This window comes from Bos taurus, chromosome 7 (genome assembly GCF_002263795.3).
Source record: "Bos taurus isolate L1 Dominette 01449 registration number 42190680 breed Hereford chromosome 7, ARS-UCD2.0, whole genome shotgun sequence".
Lineage (NCBI taxonomy): Eukaryota > Metazoa > Chordata > Mammalia > Artiodactyla > Bovidae > Bos > Bos taurus.
Window position 1 is genome coordinate 66,272,256 of NC_037334.1, and position 12,271 is coordinate 66,284,526.

General features: G+C 44.2%; 1 non-coding gene across 1 annotated transcript; it reads right to left on the reverse strand.

The window, feature by feature from the left end:
* Positions 1–925: 925 nt before the first annotated feature.
* Positions 926–1,059, reverse strand: LOC112447605 (small nucleolar RNA SNORA70). The gene has a single exon (XR_003035800.1). It is a non-coding gene; the product is annotated as a small nucleolar RNA SNORA70 (small nucleolar RNA).
* Positions 1,060–12,271: the final 11,212 nt, after the last annotated feature.

Below are 12,271 nucleotides of genomic sequence, written 5' to 3' on the forward strand. Positions count from 1 at the left end.
GAACTGAAAGTAGAGCTTATGAACAGCAAGAACTCCGTACTTTTTCAGTGAACCAATAAAGGCTTTTTATGGGTCACCAGTGGCCACAGAGCACAGGTTGACAGCAGATACTTTCAAGAATATCAAGAGTAAGAGCCATATCCATTGTAATCTTAGAGTTCCCTTGGGGCACAAAAGAAACTTCATTTGCCTGATGGAGTGGGAGTTTGGCTCAGAGGATTGTGACCAGAGCTTTTGTGTCTTTCTGTTTCTGCGCTCCCTGGCAACGTTTCTGTACCTACAGTGATGTCGTAAAAGCTATTCAGTCTTCACGGTGATGGAGCGCAGAGGAATTGCGTTAGGAATTTATGGCCGCTAGAGACAGGGTGCTGGAGCAACCAACTTATAACAAGATAACTTGAATAAATCTTGTTGACTGAGGGAAAGGCAGAGCATTTTATGGACCTAGAAAACAAATGAGAGAGAGAGAGAGAGAGAGAGAGAGAGAGAGAGAGAAGGGCTCAGAGCTCAGAGAAAGTGGGTACAGAAGAGAATTCAAGGTTGATAATAGATCAGGCTTGAGAAGCAACTGGACCAGATGGGATGCTCTGGGAGCCAGAGGATGAAAGCTAGTTTCATTGGTACTGCGATTTCACCCCTCATTGTGGGAAGGAAAGTGGGAATAAAATACCCTCTGTGAATTCTATTTTAAAAACACATAGTAACTAAAATGAACTCACAATCGGACCCCCCAAGTGAAAGTGAAGTTTCTCAGTTGTGTCTGACTCTTTGCGACCCCATGGACTATAGCCCACCAGGCTCCTCTGTCCATGGGATTCTCCAGGCAAGGGTTGTGGAGTGGGTTGCCATCTCCTTCTCCAGGGGATCCTCCCAACCCAGGGATAGACTGGGGACAGCAGGCCAGTCATGAAAGCCCACTAGAAAGAGTTGTCTCCAAGGTCCCTTAGGGCAACCTGTACAGGCAACAGGTGCATACACAACCAAGGAGGCTGCTGTCTGCAGCCATTGCACACTGGGCCCCCATGGGGAAAAGAGCACTGTCGGCTTAACTGGCTCCCCCAAAGGTACCCTAAATTTGAAGTGTTTCTCATTTGTGCTTTTTGAAGAAAACAATTAGTAGTATCACCTGTCGACTGAAAAATATGCACAATCTAAAAGTTGAGAATTATGTTTTATTTGGCAAACAGAACTGAGGACGTAAGTCTGGAAGGCAGCCTCTCAGATAACTCTGAGAGACTGCTCCAAAGTGGTAGGGGAGGGGCCAGGTTATCTAGGAGGTTTCACAACAAAGACCAGACAATTGAAACATCAAAAGGTTACTGTTAATTAAAGAAAATCGGATATCTCAAGTTAACGAGTTTAGCTCCTTGCTGTATATGGGAAGATGTAAGAGTCCAGGCTCAATGAAACCATTCCTTTGATGTGCATGTTAACCATGTAGGCCAGTGTTGGGCTTTTCTCCGTCCCGAACTGCCTCAGGATTCAGAGTCAGGGTGGCTGCTGTGGTTGATGGCTTGACGGCTGCGGCATCCTTTGTTTATTGGTATAGCAGGCAACATCTTTCATCCACACAACAGAAACACTGTCGCTGAATTGTGAAGTCCCTCTCCTTTCCCTCACCCTGCCATCCTCCCCTCCTGGCCTTGGTATATGGCTTTAGGTCCAGGGAGGGCTCAAGTTGAGACGGGGAGACAGGTGATAAATGCCCCTTTTCTCTTTGTGTTAGTCTGGTGAGAAGCAAAGCCCCCTTGACTCTGACAGGTCCTGGCCATTTGTACAGGCAGAGAGATGACGATGAGATATTGGGGCTTGTGTGTTTAGCCTTTTTCGAGCTGCCAGATGAGGCGAAAGGAGCAGTTGTTTCAACTTCATCATTACCTTTAAAATGTCACAGTCCAGGGAATTCCCTGGTGTTCCAGTGGTCAAGACTCGGGCTGTCACTACTGTGGACTTGTGTTCAATCCCTGGTTGGGGAACTAAAGATCCCACATGCCATGCAGCCAGAAGAAAAGAAAAACAAAACATACCACCAAAATCACTGTGGTCAAATCTCATCATATCTCAGTGCTGCTGCTAAGTCACTTCAGTTGTGTCCGACTCTGTGGGACTCCATAGATGGCAGCCCACCAGACTCCCCCATCCCTGGGATTCTCCAGGCAAGAATACTGGAGTGGGTTGCCATTTCCTTCTCCAATGCATGAAAGTGAAAAGTGAAAGTGAAGTCGCTCAGTCCTGTCCGACCCTCAGCGACCCCATGGATTGCAGCCTTCCAGGCTCCTCCGTCCATGGGATTTTCCAGGCAAGAGTACTGGAGTGGGGCGCCACTGCCCTCTCCACATCTCAGTGCTAACACCATAGAACTCCAGGATATACAGAGGCCCCCAAAGCCCATGGAATATAGCAGTGTTTGGATTTACCATTCTGTTTCCCATCTTCTTCTCTGCAGGTCTTCCTGCAGACAAGCATGAACATGCTTTACTGGTATTTCTCCCTGCATTACCTACCTCCTGTTCTTGGCTCTCCCTTTTGAGGCTCTCTCATAGGGTCAAATTCTTCTGGCTCCTTTCATCCTTCAGGACCCGCCAACGGATTTGATGCTTCTCCCACCCTGTTTCCCTGTTCTGGCGCTTATCCTACACTGTTGTCTAATCTTCCTTTTCTCTAAGGGCTGTGGAAGCAGACACTCTCTTCCCTGCTCACCATCATCTCTGCAGGACCCAGTGCCATGCCTGACATTCATTCGTTTGCCAGATGAATGGGTTGATGGTCCACCCATCTGTGCCTGGGTGCCTGGTCACTCTTCTGTTTCACTTCTTCATCTGTAAAACTAAGCCTGCCCTTTAGTTACATCACAAGGAAATCACAGGATTTCCTTGAGGGTCAAGCCAAGTAATGGATTTTTTTTTTTTTTTGAGTACAGAAGGTTGGGTAAAGCTTCATGGTGGTGTTGAATGTGAGTGCGCTGTTGAGTGGAGAGAGGATGTTGGAGGTGTCCCCTTTGCTGCTCATTCCTGCTCTTTAGATACAAACATGTGTCAGGTCTAATCAGTGCTACTTTTTCAGAGCACAGACTGACACACAGACAGGCTTTCCTCTCTGCTCCTGTCAGGGTAATGGGTACCTACTCAGATGCTCATCTTCATTTATCTAATAGAGGGTGTTCGTTTTGATTTATTCAGGAGGTTTGCCATGATTAAGGTATCCTCTTTGTTATTAAGATAAAGACTGACCTTTTCTTTCTGGAGGTGAATGACTAATGAAAGATAACTCTCTCTCTTTTTTTTTTTTTTTTTACCATCCAGTCAGGTTAATTGGATGGTTTCTATCCAGAGACCAATCTGTTACTGATTTAACATTGGAAGTTCTTTATGAAAAACTTAATGCTTTTCCTAAAGCATTAAGTGATATTAAACCATGGACTAACCAATGGGCACAAGAGAAGAGGAGGTAGATTTTTAAAATGGACTCATAGGGGAGGGATCAACTGGGAAGTTGGGACTGACATATACATACTACTAAACATAAAGTAGATACCTAGTGAGAACCTACCATGTAGCACAGAGAAATCTACTCACTACTCTATACTGACATACATGGGAATAGAATCTAAAAAAGAGTGGATATATGTATATGTATAATTGATTCACTTTGCTATACAGCAGAAACTAATACAACATTGTAAAAGAACTATATATACTTCCATAAAATATTTTAAAAATAAAATAGGCTCATAATTCAGTTCATTTCAGTTGCTGAGTTATGTCTGACTCTCTGCAACCCCATGGGCTGCAGCATGCCAGGCCTTCCTGTCCATTACCAACTCTTGGAGTTTACCCAAACTCATGTCCATTGAGTCAGTGATGCCATCCAACCATCTCATGCTCTGTCATCCCCTTCTCCTCCTGACTTCAATATTTCCCAGCATCAAGTTCTTTTCCAATGAGTCAGTTCTTTGCATCAGGTGGCCAAAGTATTGAAGTTTCAGCTTCAACATCAGTCCTTCCAATGAACATCCAGGACTGATCTCCTTTAGGATGGACTGGTTGGATCTCCTTGCAGTCCAAGGGACTCTCAAGAGTCTTCTCCAACACTACAGTTCAAAAGCATCAATTCTATTTCCAGTTTTTTAAGGAATCTCCACACTGTTCTCCATAGTGGCTGTACTAGTTTGCATTCTCACCAACAGTGTAAGAGGGTTCCCTTTTCTCCACACCCTCTCCAGCATTTATTGCTTGTTGACTTTTGGATCGCAGCCACTCTGACTGGCATGAAATGGTACCTCATAGTGGTTTTGATTTGCATTTCTCTGATAACCAGTGATGTTGAACATCTTTTCATGTGTTTGTTAGCCATCTGTATGTCTTCTTTGGAGAAATGTCTATTTAGTTCTTTGGCCCATTTTTTGATTGGGTCATTTATTTTTCTGGAGTTGAGCTGTAGGAGTTGCTTGTATATTTTTTAGATTAGTTGTTTGTCAGTTGCTTCATTCTGAGGAAATCAGAATTGAAAGAGACACTTGTACCCCAATGTTCATTGCAGCACTGTTTATAATAGCCAGGACATGGAAGCAACCTAGATGTCCATCAACAGATGAATGGATAAGAAAGCTGTGGTACATATACACAATGGAGTATTACTCAGCCATTAAAAAGAATACATTTGAATCAGTTCTAATGAGGTGGATGAAACTGGAGCCTATTATACAGAGTGAAGTAAGCCAGAAAGAAAAACACCAATACAGTATACTAATGCATATATATGGAATTTAGAAAGATGGTAACAATAACCCTGAATACGAGATGGCAAAAGAGACACTGATGTATAGAACAGTCTTTTGGACTCTGTTGGAGAGGGAGAGGGTGGGATGATTTGGGAGAATGGCATTGAAACATGTATAATATCATATATGAAACGAGTCGCCAGTCCAGGTTCGATGCACGATACTCGAAGCTTGAGGCTGGTGCACTGGGACAACCCAGAGGGATGGTATGGGGAGGGAGGAGGGAGTAGGATTCAGGATGGGGAACATGTGTATACCTGTGGCAGGTTCATGTTGATATATGGCAAAACCAATACAATATTGTAAAGTTAAAAAATAAAAATAAAAAAAATACAAAAACAAAAGCATCAATTCTTCAGCACTAAGCTTTTTTTATAGTCCAACTCTCACATCCATACATGACCACTGGAAAAACTATAGCCTTGACTAGACAGAGTAATGTAGCCTTGCTGACAAAGTAATGTCTCTGCTTTTTAATATGCTATCTAGGTGGTCATAACTTTTCTTCCAAGGAGTAAGTGTCTTTTAATTTCATGGCTGCAATCACCATCTGCAGTGATTTTGGAGCCCCCCAAAATAAAGTCTGCCACTGTTTCCACTGTTTCCCCATCTATTTGCCATGAAGTGATGGGACCAGATGCCATGATCTTAGTTTTCTGAATGTTAAGCTTTAAGCCAACTTTTTCACTCTCCTCTTTTACTTTCATCAAGAGACTCTTTAGTTCTTTGCTTTCTGCCATAAGGGTGGTGTCATCTGCATATCGGAGGTTATTGATATTTCTCCCTGCAATTTTGATTCCAGCTTATGCTTCATCCAGCCCAGCATTTCTCACGATGCACTCTGCATATAAGTTAAATAAGCATGGTGACAATATACAGCCTTGACGTACTCCTTTTCCCATTTGGAATCAGTCTGGCTTTCAGTCTTATTCTTAGAGTAGCCTTAACACTTCTCCATCCATACAGCACAGATGATAAAACATCGATGTTAATGGTGAAAAAAATTATCCACAGTGAGGGACACCCAGAGAGGCTCTCAGAGTTACATGGAGAAGAGAAGAAGGAAGAGGGAGATAGAGGTGACCAAGAGGAGAAGAGGAGGAGTCAAAGGAGAGAGAGCAATCTAGCCAGTAATCATTTCCCTATGTGCTCTCCAGAGTCTGGAACACCCAGAGAGATTCACAGAGTTACATAGAGAAGAGAAGAGGGAGGAGGGAGATAGAGGTGACCAGGAGGAGAAGAGGGGGAGTCACAAGGAGAGAGACAGGTCTAGCCAGCAATCAGTTCCTTAAGTGTTCTCAACAGCCCAGAACACCCAGAGAGATTCACCGAGTTAAGTAGAGAAGAGAACGGGGAGGGAGGAGATAGAAGTGACCTGGGGAAGAAAAGGGAAAGTCAAAAGGTGAGAGAGCAATCAAGCCAGTAATCACACCCGTATGTGAAAATGGATACTGAAGATGAGATTCTTAAAGGTGCAAAATTGATAACAAATACTGAAAAGCAAAGATTAAAAATCTAGAGTAGAGGTTAGACTCTCAAAAATACAATGTTATAAATACAAAACAAAATCAACCACAAAAATTATTAAAAAAATATATATGAAATTTGCTTTAAAAATAGGGTCTTTTTTGGCAATGTAATAGTAGATTATAAAAATAAAAATTAAAGGAGTAATATAAAGAACTTAAAAATTAAAAAATGGTAATAGTAAAAATATATCTAGGAATTTCTCTGGAGTTGTTGAGGGCAGTGTGGAGTCAGTTCAGTTTCAGATAGTTCCTTGTTCCAGCTTGTACTTCTTCTCAAGAATGTAGGCCCCCTCCAATGCTTAGTCAATGTTAACTAGAGGGTTTTAATCTGTTGCACCTGTCACTTCCAGGGTGGTTCCCTCTTCTTTATTTTGGCTTCCTGTTTGCAAGTCTCTTCAGTGTCTAATTTCCACCCTGACACAAGGGGGTGAAGATGGTCACTTATTTAGGCTCACTTGTTCAGTTGTGTTGTGGGGAGGGAGGAACACTGCAAACAAATATCACTGGCGTGTGTGGGGAGTGCTTGCAGTGTATGGACCACACTGGGTTTGCCCCAGCTCACGGCGCGTGTGCTTCCCGGTCTACACTGCTCAGGCTCCATGTTGCTCTGCAGGGGAACTGTCCAAAGTGGGCTCCAAGTTTCATGCACTTCCCAGGTCTAAGCTGCTCAGGTTCAGGTTCTCAGGTACTCCACAAGGGCACAGACTTGGTTGGGCTTGCGTTTTGTGCCCTTCCCAGGTCTGAACAGCTCAGGTGACCAGGTGCTTGGCAAGTGCACTGTCCCTGGTGGGCCACGGTCTTTTTCTCCACCCCGTCCGGGCACTTGGTTTTCTGGGTGTGCCACGAGAGCACTGTCTCAGGTGTGCTGTGGGTCTCCTCTGGGGAACTGATCTCAGGCTGCGACCCTCCTGGCAGATGTCAACCGTCCAGGATCCCACGAAGACGTGGTTAGCAACTGGGAGCCTGCTCACAGTTTGGTGGAGGATGCCCGTCTCTGGGGCCGAGATTGCCCCTTGCCTTCCATATCTGACTGTAGCACGCCTGCCTCTCTGCCTCCGGTTGGGTGCGGGAGGGGCCTGTATGCAGCAGGCTAGCTCTCCTTTGGTGTTCGTTCAATCCTTTGTTCTGTGAGCCGGCCAGGATGTGTATTAGGTTAGAGCCTTTCATGGAAAAGTTCTCTCTCTTTTTTTCCTCTCTGGCTATCCCACAATTTGGGTTGCTATATCATGTAAGCGCCCTCAGATTGTCCTCAGGGCATTCAGGCCCAGCCCTTACCCTAAGCATGCAGCGCGTGCCTCCCTGTCTAGCCCCCGCTTGCTAGTGGCCAACCCGAGCGTTTGGGCTACTTCTCTGCTGGGAGTTGCGTTAGCTTAGGCAAGTCCTCTGTGGGTTTTTTTTTTTTTTCCTCCTGCTTATGTTGCCCTCTAAGATTCCAAAACTTCCCACAGACCCGCTGGTGAGAGTGTTTCCTGCTGTTTGGAAACTTCTCCTCCTTCATGACTCCCTCCCCAGGACAGGTCTCCATCCTTAATTCTTTTGTCTCTCTTTTTGTCTTTTACATTTTGTCCTACCTCCTTTCAAAGAGAACGGGCTGCCTTTCTGGGTGCCTGGTGTACTCTGCTAGTGTTCAGAAGTTGTTTTGTGGAAGTTGTTAAGCATTCAAATGATCTTTTGATGAATTTGTGGTAGAGAAAGGGGTCTCCCCATTCTATTCCTCCACCATCTTGGGACTGCCCCCTGGAAGTGCATCTTATCCCCAGGCTTAGGGCATTTAAGTAGCTACATATGGCTAGACATACAGTCCTGTAGCATCTGAATGGTAAGGAGGCACCAGGTTTAAAAGCCCAATTTCCTGTGTATGTTTATGAGGGTGTGTGTGTGTGTGTGTCTGTGTGTGTGTGTGTGTGATACACATGACAGGTGTTGATCTGCTGGTTTGTGTAAACTCTTTGCAAACAGTCTAACTCCTGAGGAACTAATTGGGAAGTTCCCAGGGTAGAAGAAGATCCACCACAAACCGCAGCTTTGCAGTAGTAGGTAGCAGGTTTGCTTGTTTTCTCTTGGCAGTAATTGCTTCCTTGCCTAAAGAAGGTGTAGGGGAGACAGCGGCACTTGCTAGAAGCTCTGGCCCACGGTTTCTAAGTGGTCTCAGGCAGGGCCTGAGGCTTCCAGCCAAGTAGCTGGTTGTCACTGAAAGCCAAACATTTAGTTTTGAGTTCAGCTCCCATTTGGAATTCATTTCCCAGACCTCGAAGTATGAGACGATGCAGTTGTTATTTATTTATTTTCCTTTATTCTTAGGCTTGTTTGCTTTCTGGCAAGGAGTCAAGGTTGTTTCTGTGAAGGCTGGAGTCCTTAGGTATTTGTAAGATGAGGAAAATGTCACGGATGGTGTGTGAAGGGGATGTACAGAAATTGGACAGGAGGGAATTGAGCCAACTCTGCCTGAATTATGTTGGTTTTCTCCTGCCTTAGAAAATCAGAAAGCGAGAAGCACTGTGGTCCATCACTGTAACACCCACATCCCTCCCTTTCTCCCTCCTTCCCTCCCTCCCTCCCTCCCTCCTTTCCTCTCTTCCTCCCTCCTTTTCTCCTCTCCTTCCTTCCTTCCCCTCTCCCTCTCTCCCTTCCTTCCTCCTTATTTCCTTCCTTCCATATTAAAAAATGGAGTTGAGTATCTATTATGAGCTAAGTAATACCATGGTAATTTAAATACAGTCCCTAGCTTCTAGAAACTCATGATTGAGTAGGCAAGACAGACAATAAATAGGACACTACAATCTTGCCAAGTACTTATTACATCAGAAGTCTGTGCAGACCGTCCAGCATGCACAGTAAAGAGGGCTGTTACCTCTGTCTGGCATGGGAGGTTAGGGGATCAGGAAAGACTTAGAGCAGTGTTTCCAGCTGAATCCTAAAATCCAGTCAGAAGGAGGGGTAGGGTGATGAAGAACCAAGCCAAGTGATGGGTCATCATTATGGAAGTGGACAGAAAGCAGTGAATTAAAGGTGTACTGTGGAGAAGACATGGAGAAGGCAATGGCATCCCACTCCAGTACTCTTGCCTGGAAAGTCCCATGGATGGAGGAGCCTAGTGGGCTGCTTAGCTCTAGCCTAGCTAAGAGTTGGACACGACTGAATGACTTCACTTTCACTTTTCCTTTTCATGCATTGGAGAAGGCAATGGCACCCGACTCCAGTACTCTTGCCTGGAAAATCCCATGGATGGAGGAGCCTGGTAGGCTGGAGGCCATGGGGTCGCTGAGAGTCGGACACAACTGAGTGACTTCACTTTCACTTTTCACTTTCATGCATTGGAGAAGGAAATGGCAACCCACTCCCGTGTTCTTGCCTGGAGAATCCCAGGGACGGGGGAGCCTGGTGGGCTGCCGTCTACGGGGTAACACAGAGTTGGACATGACTGAAGTGACTTAGCAGCAGCAGCAGCTGGAAAAGACATTAACAAGTGGTCATGAAAGGCAGCATGAAAGGCAGGAAGGAGTGAATGACAGTGCCACTTAAGGATGCCTCTGATGAGATATGGCCAGGCTGTCAGTCCAGTGTGGAATAGGGTGGGCAGGGCCTGTGTCAAGGCCGAGTGGCTTGGCTCTCTTAACAGTAGTTGTAAAGACTCATCCAGTGACTTTATGGCAAGTCTAGTGACAACTGCTTTGATTATATTCTCTCAGTGTACCTGCAATGTGGCTCTGTGTTATGAGAGATTATTTCTAGGTGATACCCCGCTGAGGCATTGAGGAACACTGAATCACACAGAGAGCTCCCTTTCATTCTTTCCCAGCTTTTTGATGATTGTAAGGAGAAAGCCTTAGATTGAAGATGCTGTTTTTAACTCCATTCTCATACATGCTAATCTTCATTTTAACAAAGAGAAGGCAGTCTCAGGCACAGAACCTTCAGCAGAAATAGTATTTAGCTAGAATTTAACGAAATTTTATTTGTTATTTATTGAGAAACATTTTTCAGTACAATTTTTATTGGTATTAATCTTGTGGTTAGTATCAATTTATGGTGATACTGGTTTTCTATGTATGGTAGCAATTCATTGTTTCCTGTTATAGTGCATTAAGTGAAAACATGCTACGCTATGCTAAGTCACTTCAGTCGTGTCCGACTCTGTGCGACCCCATAGAAAGCAGCCCACCAGGCTCCTCCATCCCTGGGATTCTCCAGGCAAGAACACTGGAGTGGGCTGCCATTTCCTTCTCCAATGCATGAAAGTGAAAAGTGAAAGTGAAGTCGCTCAGTCGTGTCCGACTCTTAGCGACCCCATGGACTGCAGCCTAACAGGCTCCTCTGTCCATGGGATTTTCCAAGCAAGAGTACTGGAGTGGGGTGCCATTGCCTTCTCCTGTGAAAACATAGATTGAGTTAAAGAAAAATGTTACTTAATTTATTTCAGATTTTATGCAGATATGGCAAAGATCAGGAAGGAATATGTTGATGACTAAAGTTTGTATTTTTTCACTCCTTGCCTTGACTCTATCAGGAAAATACTATTTTAATCTTAATTTAGTTATTACAAAATTGAGGTTTAAAGAAGTTAAATGATTTGGTCAGGGTCAATCAGCTAGCAAGTGAGAGATGAGGACTGAACCGGAGTCTGAAAGTTAAAGTGACGTCGCTCGGTTGTGTCCGACTCTTTGCAACCCCATGGACTGTAGCCTACTAGGCTCCTCCGTCCGTGGGATTTTCCAGGCAAGAATACTGGAGTGGGTTGCCATTTCCTTCTCCAGGAGATCTTCCCAATGCAGAAATTGAATCTGGGTCTCCTGCGTTGTAGACAGACCCTTTACCTGAGTCTCAGTGTTCAGGCAAGAACACTGAGTCTATCTGACTCCAAATCCCATGTTTCTAACCTTGAGGACGTAGACAGACCTCTACTGACCAGATATCTGGCAGCAGGTAAAAGCAGGGTTCTAGAATGTTAGACCCGGAAAGATCTTGGCAATCCATTGGTCCATTCTTGTCATACTTTTTTTTTTAAACCACAAGCTCCTCTTTTATTGTATATTTTTAAAAGAACAAGCTTGTTTAGTGAGTTATAATTAACGTATTCTCCTAGTTATTATAAATCAAATAAAGAGGGGGCATTGTCCGCTGAAACTCTGGATGAGCTTGAAAGAACTAGTATTGCCTTGGGTCTTATAAAGTCTATCGAGAATAAATTATGAATGTCTACTAGCATCTTTGTGGATTCCTGGGTGTCTGAGCTTCCTGGGTTGAAAACAACCTATCTTGATCACCTCCCTATTTACTGAGACACAGAGAAAGGGACATGTTTTGTCACATGTGAGTAAGCAACAGGGCCCAAATGGAGTCCAAATACAGTCCTCCTTCATCTTGAGAAGCTGCCCTTTCCTTCTGCCACACTGTTCACCAGAGCCCCATTCCCCTAAAAGCACTGGTCCATGGACTTGGCTTCCAACCATTCCTGACCCTTGGCTGCGACCTACCATATAGCACAGGGAACTATATTCAGTATCTTGTAATAATCCATAATGGAAAAGAATCTGAAAAAGAATAGCTATGTATGTTTAACTGAATCACTTCAGTGTGCACCTGAAACATTGTAAACCAACTATACTTCAACAAAAATTAAAAAAAAAAAATCAGATTTGGAAAACAAACAGAAAAATACCCTAATTGAATTCTCTAATTCAAACTTGCTGAATGTCAGGTAGCTTAAAATAAATGAAATGGATAGAAAAGCTATAGAGTCACAGGTGCCTTGAAACACATTTCGAGGTAATGCCAAAGATGTTTATTACACAGTTCAGCTTTCACTTTGCCAACTTAACATGAACAAAACTGTCACTTTTTGAGAAGGAACTTTGAAAACATCCCGGTATTGCAATGCCTTCTCAACCACTGGCCCTGCCTCTAAATTCCTTCTCTTTATTTCCATTCTCTTTGCTACACCTTAAGCAACTCTGGTGCTGTC